Raw genomic sequence first — 13,633 nt, forward strand, 5'->3', positions numbered from 1 at the left:
CTGAGATCTCCGGTCCTTATAAGAAAAGGCCAAAAGACTCTAGGAGACGTCTGGAAGGAATCACAGGGGATCCCAGAGGGCACAGGCTCCTCCAAAACAGAAAAAAGCCTCAACAGTAGCTTCCTAAGAGGAGTCTGGGGCTTCTACCTGACCCCTTAGGTAGGTAAAGCAGAGGACAGAAGACTGTGGGAGATGCCTGGGAGGAGTCTCAGGTGCCTGTCGGAGTTGAGAGATTTCTCTACAGGAGAACAAAAATGTCTCGAGCTACTTACTTGGAGGAGTCTGGGGCAGGTAGCTGGGATCTCCGGTCCCGAACGCAGAGGTCAAAATGTTCTGGGATGACGCCTGGGAGGAGTCTTGGGTCGATCCCGGAGAAGAGAGCTTCCTGCAAAAGAGAAGAATCATCTAGGGTAGCCTCATTAAACAAGTCTGGGGCTGCTACCTGCGATCTCCGGTCCTTATAAGAAAAGCCCAAAAGACTCTAGGAGACGTCTGGAAGGAATCAAAGGGGATCCCGGAGGGCAGTGTTTCCTCCAAAAAAGAAAAAAGCCTCAACGGTAGCTTCCTTGGAGGAGTCTGGGGCTTCTACCTGACCCCTTAGGTAGGTAAAGCAGAGGACAGAAGACTGTGGGAGATGCCTGGGAGGAGTCTCAGGTGGCTGTCGGAGTTGAGAGATTTCTCTACAGGAGAACAAAAATGTCTCGAGCTACTTACTTGGAGGAGGTTGGGGCAGGTAGATGGGATCTCCGGTCCCGAACGCAGAGGTCAAAACATTCTGGGATGACGCCTGGGAGGAGTCTTGGGTCGATCCCGGAGAGGAGAACTTCCTGCAAAAGAAAAGAATCATCTAGGGTAGCCTCATTAGACAAGTCTGGGGCTGCTACCTGGGATCTCCGGTCCCTATAAGAAAAGGCCAAAAGACTCTAGGAGACGTCTGGAAGGAATCACAGGGGATCCCAGAGGGCACAGGCTCCTCCAAAAAAGAAAAAACCTCAATGGTAGCTTCCTTGGAGGAGTCTGGGGCTTCTACCTGACCCCTTAGGTAGGTAAAGCAGAGGACAGAAGACTGTGGGAGATGCCTGGGAGGAGTCTCAGGTGGCTGTCGGAGTTGAGAGATTTCTCTACAGGAGAACAAAAATGTCTCGAGCTACTTACTTGGAGGAGTCTGGGGCAGGTAGCTGGGATCTCCGGTCCTGAACGCAGAGGTCAAAACATTCTGGGATGACGCCTGGGAGGACTCTTGGGTCGATCCTAGAGAAGAGAACTTCATGCAAAAGAAAAGAATCATCTAGGGTAGCCTCATTAGACAAGTCTGGGGCTGCTACCTGGGATCTCCGGTCCTTATAAGAAAAGGCCAAAAGACTCTAGGAGACGTCTGGAAGGAATCACAGGGGATACCAGAGGGCACAGGCTCCTCCAAAAAAGAAAAAACCTCAACGGTAGCTTCCTTGGAGGAGTCTGGGGCTTCTACCTGACCCCTTAGGTAGGTAAAGCAGAGGACAGAAGACTGTGGGAGATGCCTGGGAGGAGTCTCAGGTGCCTGTCGGAGTTGAGAGATTTCTCTACAGGAGAACAAAAATGTCTCGAGCTACTTACTTGGAGGAGTCTGGGGCAGGTAGCTGGGATCTCCGGTCCCGAACACAGATGTCAAAACGTTCTGGGATGACGCCTGGGAGGAGTCTTGGGTCGATCCCAGAGAAGAGAGCTTCCTGCAAAAGAGAAGAATCATATAGGGTAGCCTCATTAGACAAGTCTGGGGCTGCTACCTGGGATCTCCGGTCCTTATGAGAAAAGGCCAAAAGACGCTAGGAGACGTCTGGAAGGAATCACAGGGAATCCCGGAGGTCAGAGGCTCCTCGAAAAAAAGAAAAAAACCTCAACGGTAGCTTCCTTGGAGGAGTCTGGGGCTTCTACCTGACCCCTTAGGTAGGTAAAGCAGAGGACAGAAGACTGTGGGAGATGCCTGGGAGGAGTCTCAGGTGGCTGTCGGAGTTGAGAGATTTCTCTACAGGAGAACAAAAATGTCTCGAGCTACTTACCTGGAGGAGTCTGGGGCAGGTAGCTGGGATCTCCGGTCCCGAATGCAGAGGTCAAAACGTTCTGGGATGACGCCTGGGAGGACTCTTGGGTCAATCCTGGAGAAGAGAGCTTCCTGCAAAACAGAAGAATCATCTAGGGTAGCCTCATTAGACAAGTCTGGGGCTGCTACCTGGGATCTCCGGTCCTTATAAGAAAAGGCCAAAAGACTCTAGGAGACGTCTGGAAGGAATCACAGGGAATCCAGGAGGGCAGAGGTTCCTCCAAAAAAGAAAAAAAACTCAACGGTAGCTTCCTTGGAGGAGTCTGGGGCTTCTACCTGACCCCTTAGGTAGGTAAAGCAGAAGACAGAAGACTGTGGGAGATGCCTGGGAGGAGTCTCAGGTGGCTGTCGGAGTTGAGAGATTTCTCTACAGGAGAACAAAAATGTGTCGAGCTACTTACTTGGAGGAGTCTGGGGCAGGTAGCTGGGATCTCCGGTCCTGAACGCAGAGGTCAAAACATTCTGGGATGACGCCTGGGAGGACTCTTGGGTTGATCCCAGAGAAGAGAGCTTACTGCAAAAGAGAAGAATCATCTAGGGTAGCCTCATTAGACAAGTCTGGGGCTGCTACCTGAGATCTCCAGTCCTTATAAGAAAAGGCCAAAAGACTCTAGGAGACGTCTGGAAGGAATCACAGGGGATCCCAGAGGGCACAGGCTCCTCCAAAAAAGAAAAAACCTCAACGGTAGCTTCCTTGGAGGAGTCTGGGGCTTCTACCTGACCCCTTAGGTAGGTAAAGCAGAGGACAGAAGACTGTGGGAGATGCCTGGGAGGAGTCTCAGGTGGCTGACGGAGTTGAGTGATTTCTCTACAGGAGAACAAAAATGTCTCGAGCTACTTACTTGGAGGAGTCTGGGGCAGGTAGATGGGATCTCCGGTCCCGAACGCAGAGGTCAAAACATTCTGGGATGACGCCTGGGAGGAGTCTTGGGTCGATCCCGGAGAAGAGAACTTCCTGCAAAAGAAAAGAATCATCTAGGGTAGCCTCATTAGACAAGTCTGGGGCTGCTACCTGGGATCTCCGGTCCTTATAAGAAAAGGCCAAAAGACTCTAGGAGACGTCTGGAAGGAATCACAGGGGATCCCGGAGGGCACAGGCTCCTCCAAAAAAGAAAAAACCTCAATGGTAGCTTCCTTGGAGGAGTCTGGGGCTTCTACCTGACCCCGTAGGTAGGTAAAGCAGAGGACAGAAGACTGTGGGAGATGCCTGGGAGGAGTCTCAGGTGGCTGTCGGAGTTGAGAGATTTCTCTACAGGAGAACAAAAATGTCTCGAGCTACTTACTTGGAGGAGTCTGGGGCAGGTAGCTGGGATCTCCGGTCCCGAACGCAGAGGTCAAAATGTTCTGGGATGACGCCTGGGAGGAGTCTTGGGTTGATTCCGGAGAAGAGAGCTTCCTGCAAAAGAGAAGAATCATCTAGGGTAGCCTCATTAAACAAGTCTGGGGCTGCTACCTGCGATCTCCGGTCCTTATAAGAAAAGGCCAAAAGACGCTAGGAGACGTCTGGAAGGAATCAAAGGGGATCCCGGAGGGCAGTGTTTCCTCCAAAAAAGAAAAAAGCCTCAATGGTAGCTTCCTTGGAGGAGTCTGGGGCTTCTACCTGACCCCTGAGGTAGGTAAAGCAGAGGACAGAAGACTGTGGGAGATGCCTGGGAGGAGTCTCAGGTGGCTGTCGGAGTTGAGAGATTTCTCTACAGGAGAACAAAAATGTCTCGAGCTACTTACTTGGAGGAGTCTGGGGCAGGTAGCTGGGATCTCCGGTCCTGAACGCAGAGGTCAAAACATTCTGGGATGACGCCTGGGAGGACTCTTGGGTTGATCCCAGAGAAGAGAGCTTCCTGCAAAAGAGAAGAATCATCTAGGGTAGCCTCATTAGACAAGTCTGGGGCTGCTACCTGGGATCTCCGGTCCTTATAAGAAAAGGCCAAAAGACGCTAGGAGACGTCTGGAAGGAATCACAGGGAATCCAGGAGGGCAGAGGTTCCTCCAAAAAAGAAAAAAACCTCAACGGTAGCTTCCTTGGAGGAGTCTGGGGCTTCTACCTGACCCCTTAGGTAGGTAAAGCAGAGGACAGAAGACTGTGGGAGATGCCTGGGAGGAGTCTAAGGTGCCTGTCGGAGTTGAGAGATTTCTCTACAGGAGAACAAAAATGTCTCGAGCTACTTACTTGGAGGAGTCTGGGGCAGGTAGCTGGGATCTCCGGTCTCGAACGCAGAGGTCAAAACGTTCTGGGATGACGCCTGGGAGGAGTCTTGGGTCGATCCCGGAGAAGAGAGCTTCCTGCAAAAGAGAAGAATCATCTAGGGTAGCCTCATTAGACAAATCTGGGGCTGCTACCTGAGATCTCCGGTCCTTATAAGAAAAGGCCAAAAGACTCTAGGAGACGTCTGGAAGGAATCACAGGGGATCCCAGAGGGCACAGGCTCCTCCAAAACAGAAAAAAGCCTCAACAGTAGCTTCCTAAGAGGAGTCTGGGGCTTCTACCTGACCCCTTAGGTAGGTAAAGCAGAGGACAGAAGACTGTGGGAGATGCCTGGGAGGAGTCTCAGGTGCCTGTCGGAGTTGAGAGATTTCTCTACAGGAGAACAAAAATGTCTCGAGCTACTTACTTGGAGGAGTCTGGGGCAGGTAGCTGGGATCTCCGGTCCCGAACGCAGAGGTCAAAATGTTCTGGGATGACGCCTGGGAGGAGTCTTGGGTCGATCCCGGAGAAGAGAGCTTCCTGCAAAAGAGAAGAATCATCTAGGGTAGCCTCATTAAACAAGTCTGGGGCTGCTACCTGCGATCTCCGGTCCTTATAAGAAAAGCCCAAAAGACTCTAGGAGACGTCTGGAAGGAATCAAAGGGGATCCCGGAGGGCAGTGTTTCCTCCAAAAAAGAAAAAAGCCTCAACGGTAGCTTCCTTGGAGGAGTCTGGGGCTTCTACCTGACCCCTTAGGTAGGTAAAGCAGAGGACAGAAGACTGTGGGAGATGCCTGGGAGGAGTCTCAGGTGGCTGTCGGAGTTGAGAGATTTCTCTACAGGAGAACAAAAATGTCTCGAGCTACTTACTTGGAGGAGGTTGGGGCAGGTAGATGGGATCTCCGGTCCCGAACGCAGAGGTCAAAACATTCTGGGATGACGCCTGGGAGGAGTCTTGGGTCGATCCCGGAGAGGAGAACTTCCTGCAAAAGAAAAGAATCATCTAGGGTAGCCTCATTAGACAAGTCTGGGGCTGCTACCTGGGATCTCCGGTCCCTATAAGAAAAGGCCAAAAGACTCTAGGAGACGTCTGGAAGGAATCACAGGGGATCCCAGAGGGCACAGGCTCCTCCAAAAAAGAAAAAACCTCAATGGTAGCTTCCTTGGAGGAGTCTGGGGCTTCTACCTGACCCCTTAGGTAGGTAAAGCAGAGGACAGAAGACTGTGGGAGATGCCTGGGAGGAGTCTCAGGTGGCTGTCGGAGTTGAGAGATTTCTCTACAGGAGAACAAAAATGTCTCGAGCTACTTACTTGGAGGAGTCTGGGGCAGGTAGCTGGGATCTCCGGTCCTGAACGCAGAGGTCAAAACATTCTGGGATGACGCCTGGGAGGACTCTTGGGTCGATCCTAGAGAAGAGAACTTCATGCAAAAGAAAAGAATCATCTAGGGTAGCCTCATTAGACAAGTCTGGGGCTGCTACCTGGGATCTCCGGTCCTTATAAGAAAAGGCCAAAAGACTCTAGGAGACGTCTGGAAGGAATCACAGGGGATACCAGAGGGCACAGGCTCCTCCAAAAAAGAAAAAACCTCAACGGTAGCTTCCTTGGAGGAGTCTGGGGCTTCTACCTGACCCCTTAGGTAGGTAAAGCAGAGGACAGAAGACTGTGGGAGATGCCTGGGAGGAGTCTCAGGTGCCTGTCGGAGTTGAGAGATTTCTCTACAGGAGAACAAAAATGTCTCGAGCTACTTACTTGGAGGAGTCTGGGGCAGGTAGCTGGGATCTCCGGTCCCGAACACAGATGTCAAAACGTTCTGGGATGACGCCTGGGAGGAGTCTTGGGTCGATCCCAGAGAAGAGAGCTTCCTGCAAAAGAGAAGAATCATATAGGGTAGCCTCATTAGACAAGTCTGGGGCTGCTACCTGGGATCTCCGGTCCTTATGAGAAAAGGCCAAAAGACGCTAGGAGACGTCTGGAAGGAATCACAGGGAATCCCGGAGGTCAGAGGCTCCTCGAAAAAAAGAAAAAAACCTCAACGGTAGCTTCCTTGGAGGAGTCTGGGGCTTCTACCTGACCCCTTAGGTAGGTAAAGCAGAGGACAGAAGACTGTGGGAGATGCCTGGGAGGAGTCTCAGGTGGCTGTCGGAGTTGAGAGATTTCTCTACAGGAGAACAAAAATGTCTCGAGCTACTTACCTGGAGGAGTCTGGGGCAGGTAGCTGGGATCTCCGGTCCCGAACGCAGAGGTCAAAATGTTCTGGGATGACGCCTGGGAGGAGTCTTGGGTTGATTCCGGAGAAGAGAGCTTCCTGCAAAAGAGAAGAATCATCTAGGGTAGCCTCATTAGACAAGTCTGGGGCTGCTACCTGGGATCTCCGGTCCTTATAAGAAAAGGCCAAAAGACTCTAGGAGACGTCTGGAAGGAATCACAGGGAATCCAGGAGGGCAGAGGTTCCTCCAAAAAAGAAAAAAAAACTCAACGGTAGCTTCCTTGGAGGAGTCTGGGGCTTCTACCTGACCCCTTAGGTAGGTAAAGCAGAAGACAGAAGACTGTGGGAGATGCCTGGGAGGAGTCTCAGGTGGCTGTCGGAGTTGAGAGATTTCTCTACAGGAGAACAAAAATGTGTCGAGCTACTTACTTGGAGGAGTCTGGGGCAGGTAGCTGGGATCTCCGGTCCTGAACGCAGAGGTCAAAACATTCTGGGATGACGCCTGGGAGGACTCTTGGGTTGATCCCAGAGAAGAGAGCTTACTGCAAAAGAGAAGAATCATCTAGGGTAGCCTCATTAGACAAGTCTGGGGCTGCTACCTGAGATCTCCAGTCCTTATAAGAAAAGGCCAAAAGACTCTAGGAGACGTCTGGAAGGAATCACAGGGGATCCCAGAGGGCACAGGCTCCTCCAAAAAAGAAAAAACCTCAACGGTAGCTTCCTTGGAGGAGTCTGGGGCTTCTACCTGACCCCTTAGGTAGGTAAAGCAGAGGACAGAAGACTGTGGGAGATGCCTGGGAGGAGTCTCAGGTGGCTGACGGAGTTGAGTGATTTCTCTACAGGAGAACAAAAATGTCTCGAGCTACTTACTTGGAGGAGTCTGGGGCAGGTAGATGGGATCTCCGGTCCCGAACGCAGAGGTCAAAACATTCTGGGATGACGCCTGGGAGGAGTCTTGGGTCGATCCCGGAGAAGAGAACTTCCTGCAAAAGAAAAGAATCATCTAGGGTAGCCTCATTAGACAAGTCTGGGGCTGCTACCTGGGATCTCCGGTCCTTATAAGAAAAGGCCAAAAGACTCTAGGAGACGTCTGGAAGGAATCACAGGGGATCCCAGAGGGCACAGGCTCCTCCAAAAAAGAAAAAACCTCAATGGTAGCTTCCTTGGAGGAGTCTGGGGCTTCTACCTGACCCCGTAGGTAGGTAAAGCAGAGGACAGAAGACTGTGGGAGATGCCTGGGAGGAGTCTCAGGTGGCTGTCGGAGTTGAGAGATTTCTCTACAGGAGAACAAAAATGTCTCGAGCTACTTACTTGGAGGAGTCTGGGGCAGGTAGCTGGGATCTCCGGTCCCGAACGCAGAGGTCAAAATGTTCTGGGATGACGCCTGGGAGGAGTCTTGGGTTGATTCCGGAGAAGAGAGCTTCCTGCAAAAGAGAAGAATCATCTAGGGTAGCCTCATTAAACAAGTCTGGGGCTGCTACCTGCGATCTCCGGTCCTTATAAGAAAAGGCCAAAAGACGCTAGGAGACGTCTGGAAGGAATCAAAGGGGATCCCGGAGGGCAGTGTTTCCTCCAAAAAAGAAAAAAGCCTCAACGGTAGCTTCCTTGGAGGAGTCTGGGGTTCCTACCTGACCCCTTAGGTAGGTAAAGCAGAGGACAGAAGACTGTGGGAGATGCCTGGGAGGAGTCTCAGGTGCCTGTCGGAGTTGAGAGATTTCTCTACAGGAGAACAAAAATGTCTCGAGCTACTTACCTGGAGGAGTCTGGGGCAGGTAGCTGGGATCTCCGGTCCCGAACGCAGAGGTAAAAATGTTCTGGGATGACGCCTGGGAGGAGTCTTGGGTCGATCCCGGAGAAGAGAGCTTCCTGCAAAACAGAAGAATCATCTAGGGTAGCCTCATTAGACAAGTCTGGGGCTGCTACCTGCGATCTCGGGTCCTTATAAGAAATGCCCAAAAGACTCTAGGAGACGTCTGGAAGGAATCACAGGGAATCCAGGAGGGCAGAGGTTCCTCCAAAAAAGAAAAAAACGTCAACGGTAGCTTCCTTGGAGGAGTCTAGGGCTTCTACCTGACCCCTTAGGTAGGTAAAGCAGAGGACAGAAGACTGTGGGAGATGCCTGGGAGGAGTCTCAGGTGGCTGTCGGAGTTGAGAGATTTCTCTACAGGAGAACAAAAATGTCTCGAGCTACTTACTTGGAGGAGTCTGGGGCAGGTAGCTGGGATCTCCGGTCCCGAATGCAGAGGTCAAAACGTTCTGGGATGACGCCTGGGAGGACTCTTGGGTCAATCCTGGAGAAGAGAGCTTCCTGCAAAACAGAAGAATCATCTAGGGTAGCCTCATTAGACAAGTCTGGGGCTGCTACCTGGGATCTCCGGTCCTTATAAGAAAAGGCCAAAAGACTCTAGGAGACGTCTGGAAGGAATCACAGGGGATCCCAGAGGGCACAGGCTCCTCCAAAAAAGAAAAAACCTCAATGGTAGCTTCCTTGGAGGAGTCTGGGGCTTCTACCTGACCCCTTAGGTAGGTAAAGCAGAGGACAGAAGACTGTGGGAGATGCCTGGGAGGAGTCTCAGGTGGCTGTCGGAGTTGAGAGATTTCTCTACAGGAGAACAAAAATGTCTCGAGCTACTTACTTGGAGGAGTCTGGGGCAGGTAGCTGGGATCTCCGGTCCTGAACGCAGAGGTCAAAACATTCTGGGATGACGCCTGGGAGGACTCTTGGGTTGATCCCAGAGAAGAGAGCTTCCTGCAAAAGAGAAGAATCATCTAGGGTAGCCTCATTAGACAAGTCTGGGGCTGCTACCTGGGATCTCCGGTCCTTATAAGAAAAGGCCAAAAGACGCTAGGAGACGTCTGGAAGGAATCACAGGGAATCCAGGAGGGCAGAGGTTCCTCCAAAAAAGAAAAAAACCTCAACGGTAGCTTCCTTGGAGGAGTCTGGGGCTTCTACCTGACCCCTTAGGTAGGTAAAGCAGAGGACAGAAGACTGTGGGAGATGCCTGGGAGGAGTCTAAGGTGCCTGTCGGAGTTGAGAGATTTCTCTACAGGAGAACAAAAATGTCTCGAGCTACTTACTTGGAGGAGTCTGGGGCAGGTAGCTGGGATCTCCGGTCTCGAACGCAGAGGTCAAAACGTTCTGGGATGACGCCTGGGAGGAGTCTTGGGTCGATCCCGGAGAAGAGAGCTTCCTGCAAAAGAGAAGAATCATCTAGGGTAGCCTCATTAGACAAATCTGGGGCTGCTACCTGAGATCTCCGGTCCTTATAAGAAAAGGCCAAAAGACTCTAGGAGACGTCTGGAAGGAATCACAGGGGATCCCAGAGGGCACAGGCTCCTCCAAAACAGAAAAAAGCCTCAACAGTAGCTTCCTAAGAGGAGTCTGGGGCTTCTACCTGACCCCTTAGGTAGGTAAAGCAGAGGACAGAAGACTGTGGGAGATGCCTGGGAGGAGTCTCAGGTGCCTGTCGGAGTTGAGAGATTTCTCTACAGGAGAACAAAAATGTCTCGAGCTACTTACTTGGAGGAGTCTGGGGCAGGTAGCTGGGATCTCCGGTCCCGAACGAAGAGGTCAAAATGTTCTGGGATGACGCCTGGGAGGAGTCTTGGGTCGATCCCGGAGAAGAGAGCTTCCTGCAAAAGAGAAGAATCATCTAGGGTAGCCTCATTAAACAAGTCTGGGGCTGCTACCTGCGATCTCCGGTCCTTATAAGAAAAGCCCAAAAGACTCTAGGAGACGTCTGGAAGGAATCAAAGGGGATCCCGGAGGGCAGTGTTTCCTCCAAAAAAGAAAAAAGCCTCAACTGTAGCTTCCTTGGAGGAGTCTGGGGTTTCTACCTGACCCCTTAGGTAGGTAAAGCAGAGGACAGAAGACTGTGGGAGATGCCTGGGAGGAGTCTCAGGTGGCTGTCGGAGTTGAGAGATTTCTCTACAGGAGAACAAAAATGTCTCGAGCTACTTACTTGGAGGAGTCTGGGGCAGGTAGCTGGGATCTCCGGTCCCGAATGCAGAGGTCAAAACGTTCTGGGATGACGCCTGGGAGGAGTCTTGGGTCAATCCTGGAGAAGAGAGCTTCCTGCAAAACAGAAGAATCATCTAGGGTAGCCTCATTAGACAAGTCTGGGGCTGCTACCTGCGATCTCCGGTCCTTATAAGAAAAGCCCAAAAGACTCTAGGAGACGTCTGGAAGGACTCACAGGGGATCCCAGAGGGCACAGGCTCTGCCAAAACAGAAAAAACCTCAACGGTAGCTTCCTTGGAGGAGTCTGGGGCTTCTACCTGACCCCTTAGGTAGGTAAAGCAGAAGACAGAAGACTGTGGGAGATGCCTGGGAGGAGTCTCAGGTGGCTGTCGGAGTTGAGAGATTTCTCTACAGGAGAACAAAAATGTCTCGAGCTACTTACTTGGAGGAGTCTGGGGCAGGTAGCTGGGATCTCCGGTCCTGAACGCAGAGGTCAAAACGTTCTGGGATGACGCCTGGGAGGAGTCTTGGGTCGATCCCGGAGAAGAGAGCTTCCTGCAAAAGAGAAGAATCATCTAGGGTAGCCTCATTAGACAAATCTGGGGCTGCTACCTGAGATCTCCGGTCCTTATAAGAAAAGGCCAAAAGACTCTAGGAGACGTCTGGAAGGAATCACAGGGGATCCCAGAGGGCACAGGCTCCTCCAAAACAGAAAAAAGCCTCAACAGTAGCTTCCTAAGAGGAGTCTGGGGCTTCTACCTGACCCCTTAGGTAGGTAAAGCAGAGGACAGAAGACTGTGGGAGATGCCTGGGAGGAGTCTCAGGTGGCTGTCGGAGTTGAGAGATTTCTCTACAGGAGAACAAAAATGTCTCGAGCTACTTACTTGGAGGAGTCTGGGGCAGGTAGCTGGGATCTCCGGTCCCGAATGCAGAGGTCAAAACGTTCTGGGATGACGCCTGGGAGGACTCTTGGGTCAATCCTGGAGAAGAGAGCTTCCTGCAAAACAGAAGAATCATCTAGGGTAGCCTCATTAGACAAGTCTGGGGCTGCTACCTGGGATCTCCGGTCCTTATAAGAAAAGGCCAAAAGACTCTAGGAGACGTCTGGAAGGAATCACAGGGGATCCCAGAGGGCACAGGCTCCTCCAAAAAAGAAAAAACCTCAATGGTAGCTTCCTTGGAGGAGTCTGGGGCTTCTACCTGACCCCTTAGGTAGGTAAAGCAGAGGACAGAAGACTGTGGGAGATGCCTGGGAGGAGTCTCAGGTGGCTGTCGGAGTTGAGAGATTTCTCTACAGGAGAACAAAAATGTCTCGAGCTACTTACTTGGAGGAGTCTGGGGCAGGTAGCTGGGATCTCCGGTCCTGAACGCAGAGGTCAAAACATTCTGGGATGACGCCTGGGAGGACTCTTGGGTTGATCCCAGAGAAGAGAGCTTCCTGCAAAAGAGAAGAATCATCTAGGGTAGCCTCATTAGACAAGTCTGGGGCTGCTACCTGGGATCTCCGGTCCTTATAAGAAAAGGCCAAAAGACGCTAGGAGACGTCTGGAAGGAATCACAGGGAATCCAGGAGGGCAGAGGTTCCTCCAAAAAAGAAAAAAACCTCAACGGTAGCTTCCTTGGAGGAGTCTGGGGCTTCTACCTGACCCCTTAGGTAGGTAAAGCAGAGGACAGAAGACTGTGGGAGATGCCTGGGAGGAGTCTAAGGTGCCTGTCGGAGTTGAGAGATTTCTCTACAGGAGAACAAAAATGTCTCGAGCTACTTACTTGGAGGAGTCTGGGGCAGGTAGCTGGGATCTCCGGTCTCGAACGCAGAGGTCAAAACGTTCTGGGATGACGCCTGGGAGGAGTCTTGGGTCGATCCCGGAGAAGAGAGCTTCCTGCAAAAGAGAAGAATCATCTAGGGTAGCCTCATTAGACAAATCTGGGGCTGCTACCTGAGATCTCCGGTCCTTATAAGAAAAGGCCAAAAGACGCTAGGAGACGTCTGGAAGGAATCACAGGGGATCCCAGAGGGCACAGGCTCCTCCAAAACAGAAAAAAGCCTCAACAGTAGCTTCCTAAGAGGAGTCTGGGGCTTCTACCTGACCCCTTAGGTAGGTAAAGCAGAGGACAGAAGACTGTGGGAGATGCCTGGGAGGAGTCTCAGGTGCCTGTCGGAGTTGAGAGATTTCTCTACAGGAGAACAAAAATGTCTCGAGCTACTTACTTGGAGGAGTCTGGGGCAGGTAGCTGGGATCTCCGGTCCCGAACGCAGAGGTCAAAATGTTCTGGGATGACGCCTGGGAGGAGTCTTGGGTCGATCCCGGAGAAGAGAGCTTCCTGCAAAAGAGAAGAATCATCTAGGGTAGCCTCATTAAACAAGTCTGGGGCTGCTACCTGCGATCTCCGGTCCTTATAAGAAAAGCCCAAAAGACTCTAGGAGACGTCTGGAAGGAATCAAAGGGGATCCCGGAGGGCAGTGTTTCCTCCAAAAAAGAAAAAAGCCTCAACGGTAGCTTCCTTGGAGGAGTCTGGGGCTTCTACCTGACCCCTTAGGTAGGTAAAGCAGAGGACAGAAGACTGTGGGAGATGCCTGGGAGGAGTCTCAGGTGGCTGTCGGAGTTGAGAGATTTCTCTACAGGAGAACAAAAATGTCTCGAGCTACTTACTTGGAGGAGGTTGGGGCAGGTAGATGGGATCTCCGGTCCCGAACGCAGAGGTCAAAACATTCTGGGATGACGCCTGGGAGGAGTCTTGGGTCGATCCCGGAGAGGAGAACTTCCTGCAAAAGAAAAGAATCATCTAGGGTAGCCTCATTAGACAAGTCTGGGGCTGCTACCTGGGATCTCCGGTCCTTATAAGAAAAGGCCAAAAGACTCTAGGAGACGTCTGGAAGGAATCACAGGGGATCCCAGAGGGCACAGGCTCCTCCAAAAAAGAAAAAACCGCAATGGTAGCTTCCTGGGAGGAGTCTGGGGCTTCTACCTGACCCCTTAGGTAGGTAAAGCAGAGGACAGAAGACTGTGGGAGATGCCTGGGAGGAGTCTCAGGTGCCTGTCGGAGTTGAGAGATTTCTCTACAGGAGAACAAAAATGTCTCGAGCTACTTACTTGGAGGAGTCTGGGGCAGGTAGCTGGGATCTCCGGTCCCGAACACAGATGTCAAAACGTTCTGGGATGACGCCTGGGAGGAGTCTTGGGTCGATCCCAGAGAAGAGAGC

At 51.8% G+C, this 13,633-nt stretch overlaps 1 long non-coding RNA gene across 3 annotated transcripts; it reads right to left on the bottom strand.

Moving 5' to 3' along the window:
* Positions 1-277: 277 nt before the first annotated feature.
* LOC126037466 (uncharacterized) lies at positions 278-13,633 on the bottom strand. 3 transcript variants are annotated; one of them, XR_007505707.1, is made up of 3 exons: positions 13,524-13,633; positions 13,083-13,195; positions 278-385 (listed from the first exon to the last, which is right to left on the bottom strand). It is a non-coding gene; the product is annotated as an uncharacterized LOC126037466 (long non-coding RNA). The 3 variants fall into 3 exon arrangements; XR_007505706.1 differs by lacking the exon at positions 278-385 and adding an exon at positions 4,695-4,802; XR_007505705.1 differs by lacking the exon at positions 278-385 and adding an exon at positions 12,646-12,753.

This window comes from Accipiter gentilis, unplaced genomic scaffold (assembly GCF_929443795.1).
Source record: "Accipiter gentilis unplaced genomic scaffold, bAccGen1.1, whole genome shotgun sequence".
Lineage (NCBI taxonomy): Eukaryota > Metazoa > Chordata > Aves > Accipitriformes > Accipitridae > Astur > Astur gentilis.